This window comes from Alligator mississippiensis, chromosome 4, assembly GCF_030867095.1.
Source record: "Alligator mississippiensis isolate rAllMis1 chromosome 4, rAllMis1, whole genome shotgun sequence".
NCBI classification, from domain to species: Eukaryota; Metazoa; Chordata; order Crocodylia; family Alligatoridae; genus Alligator; species Alligator mississippiensis.
Window position 1 is genome coordinate 135,507,192 of NC_081827.1, and position 18,292 is coordinate 135,525,483.

The 18,292-nt window shown below is 40.3% G+C and overlaps 1 long non-coding RNA gene across 1 annotated transcript in view; it reads left to right on the forward strand.

Moving 5' to 3' along the window:
* Window positions 1–1,668: 1,668 nt before the first annotated feature.
* The window catches only part of LOC109281882 (uncharacterized), a 149,876-nt gene continuing 133,252 nt past the window's right edge, over window positions 1,669–18,292 (forward strand). The window contains exon 1 of the long non-coding RNA XR_009461351.1: window positions 1,669–1,789. This is a non-coding gene — a long non-coding RNA (uncharacterized LOC109281882). The remainder of the gene's footprint in view (window positions 1,790–18,292) is intronic.

Here is an 18,292-nt window from a genome sequence, read left to right on the forward strand (position 1 = left end):
TGAGTAAGGCTAGATTTCTGTATTTAACAGCCCCAGTAACCATATATTTGGAAGAGCTGAGCACAAAAAAACTAAATTAACTTCTTCTGCTTTATCTTGGAAATCCCAGTTGTGTATTCTGATTCATTGATTAGCAAATACTTTCAGTCCTTCTGTGACATTATAAGTTCACTTCCAGTTATAGATAGTCTGCAATCAAATTCATGGAACTTGCAATGTTTCATTCCAAGAAACTCCCAAGAAACAAGTGGATTTCACATGTAGAAAGAGGGAGGGGATATGTGCTTTTTTTTCTTTTAATGAAAATAAGATTCTCCTCAGCTCCTCCTGTGAGGATGCTTGGCATAGAATTGTATGATTAAGTCAGTATTCCAGTTTTAGAATTTCCCTTTTCAGGTCTACAAACTCTTCAGATAGCCAATGATAGTGTGGAAGACACACCCTGCTTTCAACTAACTTCTTTCTGTATGAAAACAAGAAGACAGAAAAGTGCTATGGGTAGAGGGGAGTCACAAGCAGAAGTCACAGTTGCATTTCTTTTCTTTAAACCCAGTGCTTTTTTCTCTCTGACAAAGTAAAAGCTGCAACTGTGCCTGTACCTGCTGCCATGTTCTGCTGCAGCTAATGAAAGCTAAACAGCAAGATTTGAGGCAGCTGCAGGCTGCTGTCCACCAAGTCTGCCATGCCTTTTGACTGATTCTGGTTCCATTACATGCATTGGCTCAGAGAGGCACTCCTTCCCTCCCAAGTAAACAGTGTGTTACCATGGTTGAAAATTGGCCAGGAAAAGTACTGGTTTCCATCTGTAGAGCAATCCTTGAGAGTCTGCAGAGGGCGCCTGCAGTTGCTTGTCTGACAGACTCTTTTATTTTTTAAATCAATGCAGAGAGAATCTTCTTGAATGTATGGTTACTTTTCTGTCAAAGAATCAGGTTGTGCCTCCTCTCTCATGACTTAATTGAGCCAAATACCAATGCCTCACCTCCTACACAACAGTCCTGCTGCAGCCCACCTGGAATGGGCTCTGGGAACTGCCAAAGTGCCCCATCATATCCTACAGCTAGTTTTGAGTCAAAACTTCTTCAGAAAAGAAAGCATCTTGGAGAGAGAGGGACTGAATGGCTAGGGACAGAAGTTACACATAAACCAGTTTAAGAGATCAGAAACTGGCTTAAACCTGGAACAGAACAGAAGTTCAGTGCACATAAGCCAGTTTCAAAATGGCTGAAACTGGTTTAAGATGAATCTGGTTGAATGTAGTATCAGACTTAACTGATTTCGGTCAAACCGGTTTACAAAACTTCTGTCCCAGACCCCTTCCTGGTTCAAGTTAAATCATAGTCCCCCAGCATGCTTTGCAGCCCTGGGCTGGGCTGGCTCAATTCTTCTGCTCCCTAGCTGGAGCAGTGAAGGCTAGCTGACAAGGGGATGTGAAGGGGAGCAAGCCCAGCTGGGGATGCAGCCCAGTCTAGGGGGTGAACTACCCCCTCCAGGCAAACCCTGGCTGGGGTCTAGGGCAAGGAGAGGGGTTAAACAGTCCTTTCCCCCACTCAAATTTACTGCTGGCTGCAACTGTGAACTACAAATCCCAGAGGCACCTGTAAGCAGGAAGAAGAAGTGATGAGCAACCCTGCAGAGTCTTGCTGCTGTAATTCTGGACTGCAAATCCCAGAGTCCTCAGGGGCAGCAGGAAGAGGAAGTGAACACACAGTAAGAGAGCTATGCTCTAGAACCCCTGGCTTCTGACCTAAGCCATTGCAGGCATGTGGCTACATTTCCTGAATCAAAGGTAAAAGTCTGTTCACTTCTGTTTCAGTTTAATCTGTGCAGTTTAGACTAACCCACAAAGACTGAATTGATTCAGCCTCAGGCTTTTTGACTGTCTGTACCTAGCCCGGGTGTCTATTGCTGCTTCTGGGCATGCAGCTGCCAGTTCCCCCCACTATTGTAGGTGGGATGAAATGCCAGGCAGAGCACAAAATCCCCAGAACAGCCTGTAGGAAGAGAGGTTAGCCCAGGTTATGCCAATGTGCTGGTGCTAGGAGGCCACGCTGTCATTCCTGGTTGTTTCTCACTCTCTGTACCTGAGCGCTGTACAGGCTGCAATGCTTCCACAGCTGTGAATCATGTTCAAGTCTGCTGAGGCTGTGGGATAAAGAGCCACTGATGTGGAGCAGGCTGGAGCTTGTACTTCCAGCTTAGCATTGTAAAGCCCACCTGGGCTTCCCCTCTGCTATTGTGTGTGCTCCCCTGTCCCTCTCCTGTATCTCCTGTGCCAGTCTTATTGGAGTGGGGAGTAGGCAATATCGTGGGTGAAAGTGACTCTAAATGGGGGGTAGGAGAGTGTGTCAGGGGTAGATGGCTAAGGTTGCCTGTCACCTCCCTCCCACTGCTCCCATCTCCCTCCAGCAGCCCACCCCACCCAGCTTCTCCTCCTGCCTCCATTTTTCTCCCCCCACACCCACCTGGGTGTGGGCCCTGTGTCCCCGAACCTGCCTTTTTCTGCTGGTGCTCTGAAGAGGAAGTGTGTGTGTGTGTCTTTGCAGGTGCACCCTGTGTCCCCGAACCTGCCTTTTTCTGCTGGTGCTCTGAAGAGGAAGTGTGTGTGTGTGTGTGTGTGTCTTTGCAGGTGCAGCTGTGCTGGACCTGCCAGGTACTGGGGAAATGCCAGAGCCAGCATGTACAGGGTGTGTAGTGTCTGTTTTCTTTGTACTGGGGGAGCAGGAGCATCCTATCAGCCCCAGGCTCTGCTGGGCAGAAGCATGCAAAAGGGAGCTGGGGAATGAGATTTATATTTCTGTCCAGTTTCCTTGATCCACACAGGGGATGGATGTGTACAGTTCTCCAGAGCTCTGAATTGAAAGGGTGAGTAACCCCTAAATACTAGGGTGAAGAAGATGTTGGGGCTTGGGAACTAGACAGCATTGAGGCCTGGCTATGGGTAGAGGATCTTGGTATCACCCCTTCCCTGCCATGTTGGAGCATGGGAATGAGGAAGATTTGTAGGGCAGGGCCCAGTGGAACTACTGGGACATGTTCACTTCTTTCCTCCCTCTCTCTTGGCCCCAGTTCAGCTCTGCAAAATGAAATGAAGGGGAAAATTCCTCTGAGTTCTTGCCTAAAAATGTTTACCTGAATGGGTTGTGATTGGCCTCCTTCTTCACTGCTCATTACTTCAATGTAGACCTTGAATGTCTGGCATTTTAAGTTAAACACCTACCCTGCAGTAGGGCTGTGAAAGGCACAATTGTCAGGTTTCTGCAGAGCCTGTGCAACCTATGAAAGAAATGGTGATAACAAGGTTCTTTTCTGCCTCCTCTTTCTCATAACTGCACCATTAAGGCCTTTTAATAAAGCTTTGTTACCAGGCTTCCAAAGTGATGTGAAATAAGCACTTCTGAAATTGAGAAAAGATGGGGAAATGTGCTGTGCAAAATAGAAATAAAAATATAAGTAGTATGTTAAAGGTATCGGTGATAGCCCTGCCAGTTAACAAACCCTGATCTGAACGCTTGTGAACTTTGCCGGGAAATAGGAATTCAGACTCTGTAGCAAAACTCTATCCAAATCTAATAAAAATTCCCTCTTTTTCTATAAAGATCTGAATCTGAATTTGAGATGCAAACACCCTCAGATTGTGAAATGTTTTGAAAGCCAGAGCTGGATCTACCTTTTTTTTTTTTTTTTTTGCTTGGGCCTGCCTTTAACCAAAGAGAGAAAGAAAGCAAGAAAAGAAAGGAACTCCCTAACTTACTTTTTGAAGAAAACAGCAAAATACTGCAAAGTAACAATAACAGATAACCCTGTTTCTTGCTGCAGAAGACTTTCCCATTTTTATCTTTTGGGTATGCAACAAATATGTAATAGGGGTCTAGATGTGCCTTGCTTGAAATTACAAAGTTATCTTTACAATCCTTAATTCATGAATGTGGGGTCTCTCTCTCAGCATATGGTTTTCTTTTCTTCCTCAATTTCTGTGCACCTTATTAAACTCAACAAACCAAAGTGTGGCCCACCAGATAACAAATGCACACTTGAGACACTTAGAATGTTTCACAGACAAAACTGGCAAGATTATTGATTTGAAGAAATCTTGGAATGACTGTGAGATCACATGAAATGAAGGAAGGAAAAGGATTAGTGATACCAAACAATAAACAGCTCATGGTTTTTGTATTTCTTTGGTCATTTTTTAAAGAAAGATATGTGATGAGGGGGGGAAATTATTCAGACCTACCTTTTCTTTGTTTGTGCAGCAGTATTATAATTTCAAAAAAATATGAAATCAGTTGTACCATTGAGGACATCTCAGAATCAGAAAAGATATTATTGGGGGAGGGGGTTTTGTTTATGACTATTTTAGTTGTCTTTGCATTATTCTGCAGGCTCCAACCATGTGTTCATCTATTCTGGTATGCATTCTATACATCAATCATAAAAAGAGAGTCACTGCTCTGGTTTTTGCCCCTGCTATGCTGATTTTTGAATTACATCTATGATGAATTTGCCTAACCATATTTTAAAAGTGTACTTCTAATCAGAGTAGTGCCTCATATATATAATATCCATTCCTGTCCCCTGTTGATATCTGAATCCTAAATCAGATTCCTATTTAACTGTAGAACTATTTTAGGACTTCCAAAGAGGCTTAAGACTTGGGTATGTAGTTGCTTCTTTCAGTAGAAAATATAAGATGAATTAATGTATTAAAAACCAGTGGGGGTGGGAGGGAGCAGGCAGAAAAGGAAAGAAAAAGGTTAATTCCAGGATGGGAACAAAACAAAAACAATTTCAGCAAAGCCCTTGACCATGCGTAAAAAGTGTGCTACTGAGCTGGGGCGGGGGGGTCTTAATTTTTCTTTTTTATTCTCCTGCTTTGCTGGGATCAAAGCAGAAAAGGAATGCTGTTTTGGCTTTGTTGACACCTTTTCATGCAACTACTCGTCTGATTAGGTTTATAACTGAAGAAAAGTTTTAGGCAGGGCCCAATCCTGTGTTCTCATACACTTGCACTTCTGACTTTTTGGAAGCAAAATGAATGGGAAGTCCAAATTTTTTGTTAAAGTTATACTTTCTTTGAAATATAAGGTCTGTATTTTCTTCAGTTCCCATAAGAAATCAATAGAACTCATTTTAGCACCGCGCTTAATTTTGGACTGTTTAAAATCCAGTTCTAAATTGAAACCAAATTCAGGGGGGGTTGAGATTCAGGGTCCTCCATGTTTCCCCTGCCTCCCTCCCACACTTTATTTAAGTTCTGATCTCATCAGGGCTACTTGCAAAACTGTGATCCAAAATCTACTCCAGATGCTGACTTTATGGAGTTAAGAGAGGGTTTGACTGGGCAATTTTCATTTGTACCTTTATGTAGAACATTTTTGACGACTGTGTTTTTGGCTTTATGTTGAGGTACTTTATAGGCCCTGATCCTGTAAAGACTTTTCTATGCAAGCTTAGCATTAAACGGTAGGAGCAGCTCTATTGCCAAACATAGAACAATTCTTAGTGCCTAAAGTGAAAAGTTTGCAGGTTTGAAAGCCATGGAAAATAAATCATATTGTGCAAACCTCCACTGAGATTGGTAGGATGTCAAATAAATCAGTATCTTTCGAGCTTGATGTAATGCATTTGGAACAGTAATAGAACCTCACGATGTAAAATTTAAAGCACCAACATTTAGAACTTATGCTTCTTTAAATTCACAGGCCTAAATAGAAGCAGACTGACTTTTAAAGGGTGGGGTACCCAGGATTCTGTGAGCTTTGAGGACTGGCATTTATCAGAAATCAGAATAGCTTATTTGAATCCTACACAATGAAATTAGGATCTCTTAGCACTTGCATTTAAACATGTTTGCAGCCCTGCACTCCTTCAAATAAACCCCCATTTGGGCTGGAAATGTAATAGAAACCAGCCTTGTGTGTTTAGGTAAATAACCCCGATCACTGAAGACTGTTGAGTAAATAGTATCTGTCGTGAAAATAAGAAATCACTTATAAAACTCAAATGAACGCTGAATATGCAGCTTCGTAGCTCATTCATCAATCCGTTGATTTAAAAAAAAAAAAATTAATGTAGATTGTTTGTTTCTGCTCCATGGGAACATCTTGCTTACAGAACAACTGGTGTACATTCAGTTTTCTAACACAGATCTCCATCCGACTTTCTTTTAAGGGATGTATACATGAAGCTTCTCTAAAAGCAACTTACATCTTGTTCCTCTTATTGGAGGTTTCCCAGCTTCTCTGTGTTCTGAACAAGCCAAAAGTGATTGTGGAGAGAGGAGATTATGAAGATCTTTCATGTATAGGCATTCATTTCCTTAGAAAAAACTCCATGCCACTTAAACTGGAATTTTATAGGGCCCAGTCTTTTAAATAACCCCCGAGAAAAACTTAGTGTATTTGGATAGGATGAAGTGGGGAAAGGAAACTGAAGAAAGGCAGTCCTTTACTTGAGACCTGGAATAATACTTCGCTGAGAGACTCATCCTCCTACTGAAGGGAATGGGAGCTCTGCCATCAATTTTACTAAAAGAGAAGATCAGTGTGTCCTTCCCTCTTGGTACAAACTTTTCTTTCCAGTAGGTCTTTAAGATCTATGCAGATGTGCACGCATAAAAAGGAAAATAAATAACAATACAAGAGAAGCCAATTTAAAAAAAAATGCATGAAAGCAGCATCAGGAAAATTTTGTGGGCCTTTTGTTTAAATATTTTTTGTGGAAATATTGATCAAGCTCAAAAAAGCATTTCTGAGTACCTTACTATTCTTCTTTCAAGGGGAAGTACTTGGCCTAGTTTTATTTCAAGCATCCAAAATGTTACATTCCTACATCATGAATTATGCACTTCTCAAATGTCTTTCCTCTACAATAATTTATTCCTAACGTATCACAAATGTCTTTAGCTTGCTCAAGTATTTTATCATTTTGTAATTAAAATAAGTAACTGTGTCATTTTTTAATAGTACTGATACACCTCTCATGCAATTCTGAAGGCCTAAGTGAAAGCATTCAAAATGCACCCCCCCCCCCCCCCCCCCCCCCCCCCGTCAAATCTGTTCGGTGATTATTTAGTCCTTTAGGTATCAACAGGTCTCATTTAATGCTTTGTTTCTGAGGTACACATTTTAGATAATCTTTTAAATAACTTCCTGCTGTAGTTCTATAATTAGATACCGTATGATAATATTATTGGTAATGTTTGTTTAGTGATTTTTTTTAAATGAATTTCTATGAAGGCACATTCAATGATTAAGAAGGGTTTTTTGGTTTGGTTTTAATGGTGATTAGGCACCCTCAGCTCCCCATATGCAGCTAGCATCTGTATTGATTTTTTTTTTTCTATTTTACTGCTGATTCTGAATAAAGCAAAGTCAAGCTCCTGACTCCAAATTACCTGATGAGAGGGCGGGCAGCATATTTGTGCACATAGAAGAGATCATATGAGCTACTGTATTTCAGATGTTAATTCTTAATCTATTGCCTCACCTAACATTCCACTTTGCCTTCAGGGCTCTCAAGTGCTCTCCATCCTGTGTTCTACTAGTGGGACAAATTTGCTGGCATTGAACCCTTTATTATGTATGTTATACATGACACGTAATATTGTCTTGGTGGTAGCTGTGCTTTGGATCTTTAAGTAAAATGCATTCCCTTCTAAAACCATCTGGCTGGCCTTGGTGATGGAAAAGTTCTGAATGTCCCTCAATATGTTAATAAACTGCTAAATATTAAGTATAGTGCACCCTCTGAAATAAGGGATTTATTGGGTTTTAATAGAAATCAAATTTTATGCAGGAAATGTGTTGCTTCAAGAAATTTCACAATGTTTTAGTTTGTAACCAGAAGCAGACTTGCCATGAAGGAGGTCAATGTTTATTTTTCCAAACTTTCTAATGTATTAGTGGGGAAGAGGTAAAGGTACCTACTTGTGACATAATTACTTTTAAACCTAGGGGAAAGTTAAAGTCCTGGTGCTGTCTATGAATGGGAAAATAAGAGAAGCAGATTTGCACAGAAATCTCAAACTCTTATTAACACCTTCCCTAGCAAAAAAATGTGTTAATGAGGGTGGATTTTTTTAATTAATCAAAGCTGGTGCTGGCTTATTTCTTTATGGAAAAAGATTGTGCATATCTCCTCCAAATAGAGGCACACCCCAAGGTGTGTATGTGTGTGTGTGTCTAATGTGGATTCTCTTTTCTGTCCATCTCCCCTGCACAAAGCAGTTTTACGTAAGTCCATTTTGTTAGATCCGATTAACAAAGTTGGGGTTGCAGGATGTGTTTACTGGACATGGACACCTTCAGAGGCATCAGAAATGTTCTCTAAATAATTAGAGTAATTATGAATTGAGAAATTGCATGCAGACAATCTTATTCTGCTTTTAATTTTAGAAAGGCTAAATTTCCTCCATAGATTCCTAAATGAATGTTTTTGTGCTTTGCTGGCCAAGTTTGACTTCCCACCTCGCATCCCCACATTTGTAGTTAATTACTTTTAGCAAGTTTAAAAAATTAAAATTATATTAATATGCATTTTCATTTTAAAGATGAACCCCCTCCCCCCCCTTTTATGACTAGAGAGAGAGATTTCTCATTTTGCAGAAGTCAAAATAAAGATTCTTAACCTGAGTTTCTTGTACAGAATTTGTAATGGAAAGAGAGGTGCTTCGATTTAAGATGGTTTATGGCAATACTTTTTCAGTTCAGTTCTAAGCAATTTAGAGAGAAACTCTGCTTTCCTCCTTCAGTTTCAGTACATCCTTAGAAACAACACAACGTACGAAAGTCATTCAGGGTTTTTAAAGGTGCTTGTCCCAAGTCCCAACCTGTGTGATCTTCCTTCCACTTAGCAATGTTTTGTTTCATTACCAGGCTTTCAAAATTATATTTTTCCAGACTGTAGTGGTGAATTTGAAATTGAAGGCAGAAGTTGGGGGCGGGGAGGGGGAGAAAAAAAAATCCCCAACAAACCACAGCTCTACTTCCACAGGATCCGTGACTATTAATTACCCAATAAATTATACACTTATTTATGCACCCAACAAAATTATGCAACAGGGAAGTGGACCTGGATTTGTCTGCAAAATTAACTTTTATTTCAGTGACACATTTGAGCCAGTCTCATCCATTTGCATTTCTAAACAAAGCTGGTTTCTAAAGGAAATTTCCACTCTCACCCTAGCTCCCACTAGTGCGCGCTAGGGTCCTTCTGAGGCCAGTTGCTGATCTCTAGGTCTGAATTGGTTTCATGAGTTGCTGAAGTTTTAACCTCTTTGAGTTTCTGTATTGGAGGATTCTTCGCATATTCCTTTTTTAATTTTCCCTTAAGACAACAACAACAAAACCTTAGGATCCTGATTCCTACTCTCCTTTCTTTGAAAGACCTATATAGGTTGACACACTTGGGTTGCTGGTAACAAGTTTTACCTTCTCTTGCAGCAGCACAAAAAGGAAACTCAAGTGATTTACTGCCTTTCTGTGTCTTTGCTGACTCTGCTCTAATTAAGTCACTGGATCACGTTTGCGTGACATTACTGTGTTTTCCCTCATAATTGTGTGGGATAAAAGTTTGGCTGCCTGTTTAAGCTTAAGGGTCACTTAGGGCTCTCTAAACAGAGCAACACTGAAGCATGATACAAATACCAAAGGAATATCCAAGGCAAATATTCAAAATCCATTTTATCTGAGCACCTGCGTTGTTCATGTGTGTGCGCCCATCTATGCCAAAAAAAAAGCTAAACCCTGATGCTAAATGTCACATGGGCTAAGATATTTACACACACACACGTGTCAGGAAATTCAAAGTTGGATTTCCCATAGTTGCTGTGATTTGGGTGCATTGCAAGTACATCATGTTTTGTCTTGTATTGTTTCTATGACTTAATATCTGCAGTGTCTGTTAAAATTGTTGGGACTACACTTTTTTGTTTCTTTTTTTGGAGTACTCATAAAACCAGCCATACCACTGTGCTAACACAATATTGTGTACTGAAGACAAGTGTTTGTTTTAAAAGGAACGAGGGAGCAAGGGAATGAAGCACCAAAGCCAAAGAGAGGTGCCAGGCTATGGAGAGTTCGGCAAAACTTAAACAGACAGCTTTGGAATAAGTGATTTCAGCCCAAGGAGCCATTTTAACATCATTTAAAAAGCCCTCTGACAAATGTGGTTTATAAACCCTAAGTCATAACTAAAGCATTATGTACAGATACACATAGACATGTAAGTATTATTGCTCTTCAGCTGAGTAAAAGACTGCAGAGTTTTGCACGTCAGTTTGTCATTGACAGAAACCAGAGAGGCAGAGCTGGACCATTTTTCTCAGTGTAATTCAACACAGCTCTGGAACACAGGTGATCCCAAAGAGCATGTGTGCAAATTTCTATTCCAAAGGGTCTTGGCCCAGATACCCATGTCCAGTTTCCAGGGGGGTAATTTCTTCCTGAAGAGCTGACTCTAGGTAGATTCAGGCAAAGAAAAAATTCCCCTATTGCTTGCCATAGCTTCATTCCTTCTTCCTCAATTCCCACTAACCAGTCTTTATCACAGCAGAGCAATACAAACATTTCTTTCAAGAAGTATAAAAGTAAGACCTCAGAGTGCTATCCAGTGTCTTGTGTTACAAGGGTATGTATATAGCCATGCTCCCACATGCCAAGGTTGGCTCTGTTTTTATATTTTCTCTTTTCTAAATCTGTTTACAGAATTGACTTCTTCCATTCTAAATATTTCTGTTACAATAGCTTCTAATATTGCCATCCAAGATCAAAGCTCCATTGAGCAAAGTACTGCACCTATATGTAGTATGACAGTCTCTGATTCAGAGTTTATAATCAAACAAGACAATGAAGACAATCGCGTAAGAGGATATACAGGTGATCTGTGGCAGATCCAGGAACCAGATCTCTCTTCTCATTCAATGACTTGAGCACAAGATAATCCTCCTATAAAAAGGAAGCCATGATACAACAGTCAGAAAAATTTGTTACAAATTATAATTTTTTTTCACCAGTATTGTACCCATGTGTCCTCCTTCTCAAATGCTGGATACCAGCATAAAATGTCTGGAAAATAGGAGTTTCTGATACCTCTCTGAAGTCAAACTAAATCACAGTGAGCAGTGGGAAGTGTGGCCAATCATACTTGGTCAATCTGGCTAGTCTTTAGGAGATCTTCAATTTAGAACGGCTTGTGGGGGTGGCGGGTGATGCACTATGCACTCAGTCTTTGAGAGGATGCCAAGAGAACCTATCAGAGACTGCACCCACATGCCAGGCTTTGGAGGTCATTGGCACAACCTTCAAAGAAAATCTCCTGCTAGCTGTTAAGTTAATGTTTAGGGCATAATAGCAGCAGCTGCTAAAAGAAGGGAAAGAAGAGAACTGAACTAGAAAAAGAATGTGGTATTAATTTCAGTGGTATTTTTTTGTTCTATCAAGTTTTTATTTGCATTAAAATTGTTACTGGTAAGTTAAGGTCTATAGAGATGTACAGTGCACCACCTGAAAAATCTCTCCCTCTCTGTTTTTTAAGGGAAAAGTTACCAAAAGTTCTGGGGTTGAATAAATTACCCAATATGCTTTTTATTTTAAACATAACAAAATTAGGGTAAGGTGGTAGGATATCTCAGAATAGCACATATATGAAGAGATGGGTTTCAGTGTTGTTGTTGTTGTTATTCTTATTATAAACAGCTATGGTGTTTCTTCACACTTGGTGGTTTTTTGCTTTTTTTTTTTTCTTACTATTGGTAAGTACTAAACTAAAAGTTAAATCCTGCTCTGTCTTACTTACAATAAACTCCCTTTACTTTTACATGTTGAGTAGTACCTTTTGAAACTTCCTTTAAATGAAGAAGAAAAACAACATTTTGTCTCTCAGCAAATAAGGTAATTAGATACTACAAGAATAAGAATCTATTTAAATATCTGAGTCCTTCAGCTTCAGAAGGAGATTTGGCTTTCTATACCGAATAACCTAGCTAATGGAAACATGATTATTTATACCAAGTACAGAAGTCTAAATTAGCTATGTATAGGAGTTGAGGACAGTGAGTACCTTGTGCTTTTCCCCCTTCCCCTCCATCAAAACAGGGGAGTAAGGCAGAGAAGGAGGGGTGGGAGAAAAGAAGCAAATTATTAAAAAATCCTCTGACTTCAGGGGGAGCAAGACTAGGCCATTTTTCAACATTATGTTCTCATATAAATCTTTTAAAGTCTTAAATATTCTCATACAGTGGAGCAGAGGAGTCTCAAACATAATCAATAAGGCTGATTCTTGTTAGGCTGTTACAAAGTTCTATTTTTGTTCAAATAATGTTCACTAATATGACAGACAAATATATTTATAAAACTTGGAAGTCTGACACTATGGTTTGGCCTTCACAGCTTTTATGCATTTTAGTATTTATGAAAATAATTTTACCTCTTTCATGGTGCAAAGCAAAACATGCTTGTGTTCTAGCAGCATTTATCAGTCTTTTAGCCTAGTCCTATTGAAGGCAGAGTAAAACTTGGATACAATTAAGTTAGAATCAAAATATTCTGAAAGCATTGAAGAGGGATCTCATTGAAGAGGTTCAAGGGAGATGAATGGAAAAAGGTTATGGTCTTTTGAAGTTTCATCTTTCCTGTCATTCAGTATGGAAAATCTACTCTGTTATGATTCAGGGGCAGGTCCCCACGTGCAAGGGTATGTGGTTTGTGGTGCCACAGACCACATGCGAGGAATGTGAAAATGTGTGCAGTGGCAAAATTTGCTACTGAGAAATCCCATTAGCAAAAAAAAGTCCAGAGCACACATCAGTAGTGTGCACTGGACCAAATGCTCTGGCTGCTGGCCAGGCTCCATGCAACTGTATCTGCATCCCTGCTGTCCCAGCCTCCTCTGCTTGTACCAGGGACAATTTGCTACACACCAAAGCACCTGTGTAAGGGCTGTGATGGGGCACAAAGCAACAGCACACATTTGTACCTTTGCTATTTGTGCCTCTGTAAATGCATGCCCCTGCATGTGGGGACCTACCTCAGAAGAGCAAAGTGGAGGGACTACCCTTTACAGTGTTCTCCCCTTGTGAGATACTGACTTGAAAGTATTTTGACTTGGAGAGAGATGCCAGAAAAGTGAAGGAAAATGTCCAGTCACAAGAAATATCCAGCAAAACAAGAAAGGACTTGTGGCTGGCAGCGTGGACACAACGAAGGGAAAGATGGGCGGAGTGAACAAGTGAGGAGTACCCCATGAGCTGTAGTTTCAGAGCAGCTGTTCCATGTGGCTAGAGTGGCCCCAGGGGAGAAGAGAAAGCAAAAGACTGGAAGTGGAGCGGAGAAAAGGAGAGCTGAGTCCTGGAGTACAAGATGTTGGGTGGGAAGATCCCAACCCAGAAGAGCTGACAGAGAGTCAGCAATAGAGCTCTGGGAGCTCAGCGTAGCCAGAAACCCTGGCAGGGAGAATGCCTTGGGTGGGGAGGGGGGATGATACAGGAGGCAGGGGCAGAAAGCTCTGTGGGAAGTGGCTCAGCCCTGGGATGAGTGGCCAATCCCAGCTTGAAAGTTAAGTTACAAGTTAGGGGTTTTGTTTGTTTATTTGTTTTCCACTATTTTATTGTCAGCCTGGAGAAGGTGAAAGGGGGAAGTGGGTCAGCTGGCTAGAGGTCGTCCCCCCCAACCCCTGGAGGAATTAAAATTGGGGAAAAGAACCAGACTGGTCATGGACACTGTAAAAGGAAGAGGCAAGAGCCCAAATGGAATCTTGCGTGCATACCAGCCCAGCCTCTGGCTTCTTTACTACTCATTCCATCCAGGAAGCGCACACACTGATGTCAGGCTGAGGAAGCATCTGCATAAGGGTTCTTAAACCCGAAAGCTTGCTAAGAAGAATTTTTCCAACTATATGAGTTGGTTTAATAAAAGATATCAGATTTACCCAAAGAACCTTGTCTGCCTATGTCCTTAGACCAACAAGGCTACAACCTACACCCCTGTCTCCATGGGCAGGCATTTCTATCTTTCCCACCTCCAGCTGGTTTATGTTGAGAAGCACAGCTTAATAGTCTGCACAAGTGTTTGAATCCTGGCACTTCCTTCTTATGGAGGAGGAGTGGTGGCTAAGAAATGTAAATTGCCTGTCCTCTTCCAAAAAATGGCTATATGTTTTTGTGCACCATATCTTTTGTCTTTTTTTTAATTGTAAATTCTGTGGGCCAAGGAATGTCATGTTCTGTGTTTCCACAGTATACGGTTTGGCCTGGAGTTTAGGTCCTTGGGTGCTATGGTTCTAAAAATGGTATTATCTGTCTGGAGAATTGTTGACTGGACTTGGGTGGTGGGATTTGTGTTTATCTTGCTCATCTATATTTCCAGTGATGATGATTACAATTAAGGGGACTGAGACTAGTATGATCCTACATGAGAATAGGGCTGCATCATCTGTTGCTCATGAAATAGTGGTGGCTCCTGCAGAAAGGTGGATTTATTAAACAATTTTAAGATGTAGTGAAAGGAAAGTAAAAGTCACAGCTACAAAATCAGACAGTGAGTCATTGCTTTTGCTATAGGTTTGAACCTGACGCCTTGCCAAAGGCAAGAATGCTACCAAAACAGCTACTATTTACATACCACATCCTTTACTAGAGAAGATATTTGTGTATTACAGCATGCATATTTTTTCATACAGCTGTAAACATGGTGATTTAAAAATTACAAAATTTGATCCAAAACAGGAATAAAGCACCATAATGAGGCCTCCCTGTGCACTCAAAACATTTAGATCTTGTCTGCATATCTGGTACTGCAGAATTGATATTTAAGTTGCATTTGCATGTAATTGTGGGTACAAAAAAGGATCAGGACTTTGCAACCAAGAATTCTTTTTTTTTTTCTCTAAGATGGTAGGGGGAGGGGAGAGAATACCTTGTATTTACTTCTTTCCTTTTGGGTTTCCCACTTTCCTTGAAAGAAAAATTGAGTACTTTAAAGATAATAAGTGAGTACTAAGTAAAGTGAAATGAGGGAAAAATTTCAGTGGCTGATTATTTTACAGAGGAGATGAAAATTGTAGCACTAATGGGCTGCTTTACATGTGCAGGGATGCTGTTCCAATGCACAGCACATTGGAGCAAACTTGATTAATCAAGTAATTCCCACGCTTCAACAGACTCCAGCATCATGTGTAGCAGTGTCTAAAGCTCATTGAACAAGCTTTAGTTAAAGCGGCCCCACAACCATCTTTTAGTGAGGGGACACTGATACACATGATGGTCTAATTAGTGTGGCTCTTGGAAGCACACTAATTAAAGCACCCATCCCCGCCTCCCAGAGCACATCTATAAATACTCTATCTGAATGATGAACACAACACAGTAGTAAAGGGAAGTTGCTCAAACAGATGTAATACTTGCTGTAATCAATGTATTAAGCTATGCAGGATGGGGATTGTAGACTAAAGTCACTAAGTTCTTCAGGGCAGCGATTCTCTTTTTATTGTTTAATTTAGCACCCCAAAGAATGGGGTCCTAATCCCTATAGGCACTACCACAAAACAATTGCAAATTTCACTTACCTCATTTTCATCTGAAACCAAAGCTTGAGAGATGTACATTTCTACATTAATTCATGGAGGCACATCCTACCCACTTACTTAATATTGTTTTTATATATCGTTCTGCTCCTGCCTTACAGCAATTTATGTATGGTGAAACTATTAGCACAAGTTCCACCATAGAACAATGATCTTCTGTCCAAATTTATGATACTTTCCGTGTACTCCAGTGGAGCAAAAGGGGGAAAAATGTGGTAAATTAATCCCCTGTTTTGATGAAAAATTGCTAGTAGTTATAAAGCAATTAAGTTAACCAACAAGGTAATAAAAATTAAGTGCCCTGTTCATGAATGATGCATATTCCATATTAAGAATAAATTTCCTAAAAGTTGTACTTTGAAATATTTTCCAAAGTGCCTTTCCTGTATAATGTGCACAAATTTTGTATTCAACAACACAATTTTCTCAGGTTTTTTGGAATGCAATAAGGAAGTTATTAGTATGTACTTAGGCTCCTACTGAGAAGGCAGAAGGAGAAAAAAGGGATTGAACTGACTCATGTGACCAAAGAATGTGTATTTTTATCCAAGCATTCCCACTGATAAATCATCCTTCCAAAAAAACTTGTATTATATTGCGTTTGTATCTGAGCAGGCTTTACTTGAATGACTAACACATAGTACCAAATAAGTTATGCTGACAGCGTTTGTTTGTTATAATCTATATATTACTATATAGAGCAGTAAGTGTCAGATTCAGGAACTTTCCTCATCTCTTGAACCAACTTATTAACAAGGACAATGCCAACACACTGGGCATGTCTATATGTGCCCCCTATGGTGTAGCTGTTACTGTGCCACCATTTAGTATTTGCTTTAGGAAGTACTAAATGATGATGCAGTAACAGCTGTTACTTCATTGTCCTGGCAGTGCAGTTATTTTTAGCACCTATAGTCATCCTAGTGTTACACTATAGTGAGGGAGCTCATCCCTACAGTGACATAGTGTCAGCGTTGTAGTTAGTGCCTGCCGACATAGTCACCATAGCGATGAGCTATGTCTGCTAGAAACAATGACATATTGATTTTTTTTTTTTTTTTTTTTAAAGTCCAACCCAGCTTCCACGGTAGTGAATAGAAAGACTAAAGGATGGTTCGGTAAGGCTCCTAATGAATAAGTTATAAATGTAAAGGCCCTAGTTTTTGCCTTCCATTATGATGGGGTAAATCTAGCATAACTCATTGGGAGTTAATATACTTATCCCAGATTTTCATTAGTGTAACATTTAAAAGCTTTTTTGGCCTGCATCAGTTTTGGACAGCTTTTTTCTACCCTCAAAGGTAAAGATTTTTCTTTTGTCAGACTGTTGTCTTTTTTACTTTGCAATTTATATCAGATTTTTTCTCCCTAATTGGTAAATACTATACCTAATAGTAATTAGTTTCTTATCTTCCAAAATGTTGGTTTAAATAAAGGTAAATCCATTACAGAGAATATACGTGTGAGATGTAAATGGACAATGCTCTTTTTTTCAATGTGGAAGTCTTTTTCCTTTTTATATTTGCTTTGTCATTGGTTTAGCAGCTGCTTTACTTTAACTGGGCAGATGCATGCAAGCAATTACTTTTAATATGCTTAGAGAAAAATCACATTTTTCAAGAATTCTTTAAATTCAGAAAAAAGACTGGAAGAAATCTGCCCCAACTTAGAAATCAATATAGCTGTGATAAAGGGGTTACAACAAGTTAATGTTCCTGGGTCAGGATTTTATGCATGCACCAAATGACTAATACAATTCAGAATCTTTGTCCAATGTCAAGAAGAAATGGGAAAAAACCTAAAACAGCCTCAAGGGAGTATAGTTTATGCTGACAGCACTTCTTCAAACCCCAAAGGTAGGATTACTACCTTAATCAGTGGCAATGTACAGAAGGTGCATGGGGGTGCATGTGCTGGTACACCCCCTGTCAGGCCACACTCCCTGCTCAGGTAATAGGCAGGGGGGCAGGCGGGAGCACCGGTGCACCCCTCTGTAAGTGCCGGCTGGGAAGCAGGGCCCCCAGCAAAAGTGGCTGCCCCACTTCCAGAAGTGGCTGTGAGTCTTCCAGAAGGGGCTTGGCCACTTTTTGGTGAATGTGATTGGCCGTCGGGAGACCCTCCCCCCTCCCCCGTCACTGACTGGTTGACTCAAGAGGCACCATTTGCCCATGGCCTAAATCCTTCTTGCCTTAATTATTCTTACAAGAGTCAAACCTAAGAGACCAGTAAAGGGGTGAGATGTCAAGCAGATATTGGTTCCACAGACCTTGTGATAACATTTCACCAGTCACAGCATTTATTTGTGACCTGTCAATATTTAAATATTCATTTTATTTGATTTCTCTGATTTTGTTTGTAACTGTTTTTAGTCAGTCAGATGGGCACGATTTATTACACCACCCTCTACAATTTGCTAATCTAATTTTCTTGATTTGCATTTTAAATAGCAGTGTTGTGTAATCTGGATTTTGGGTTTCCTTTATTTGGATCATCTGGGATTTAGTTCTAAATGCAGCGGGGGAAAGGGACACATGGAGAGAGACTGGTCGCATATGGAGAGGGGAAGAGTGAGGCTATAAACACATCTTGCCATATGAAGCAAATCAGCTGTGCTGGGATGTGACCCGGGTGAAACTGCCACTGCCCATTGTTCTCTAGGGTCAGGCTGCTGCTGCTCTCAGGGCAGTCTTTCAGGACAATACTTGGGGCA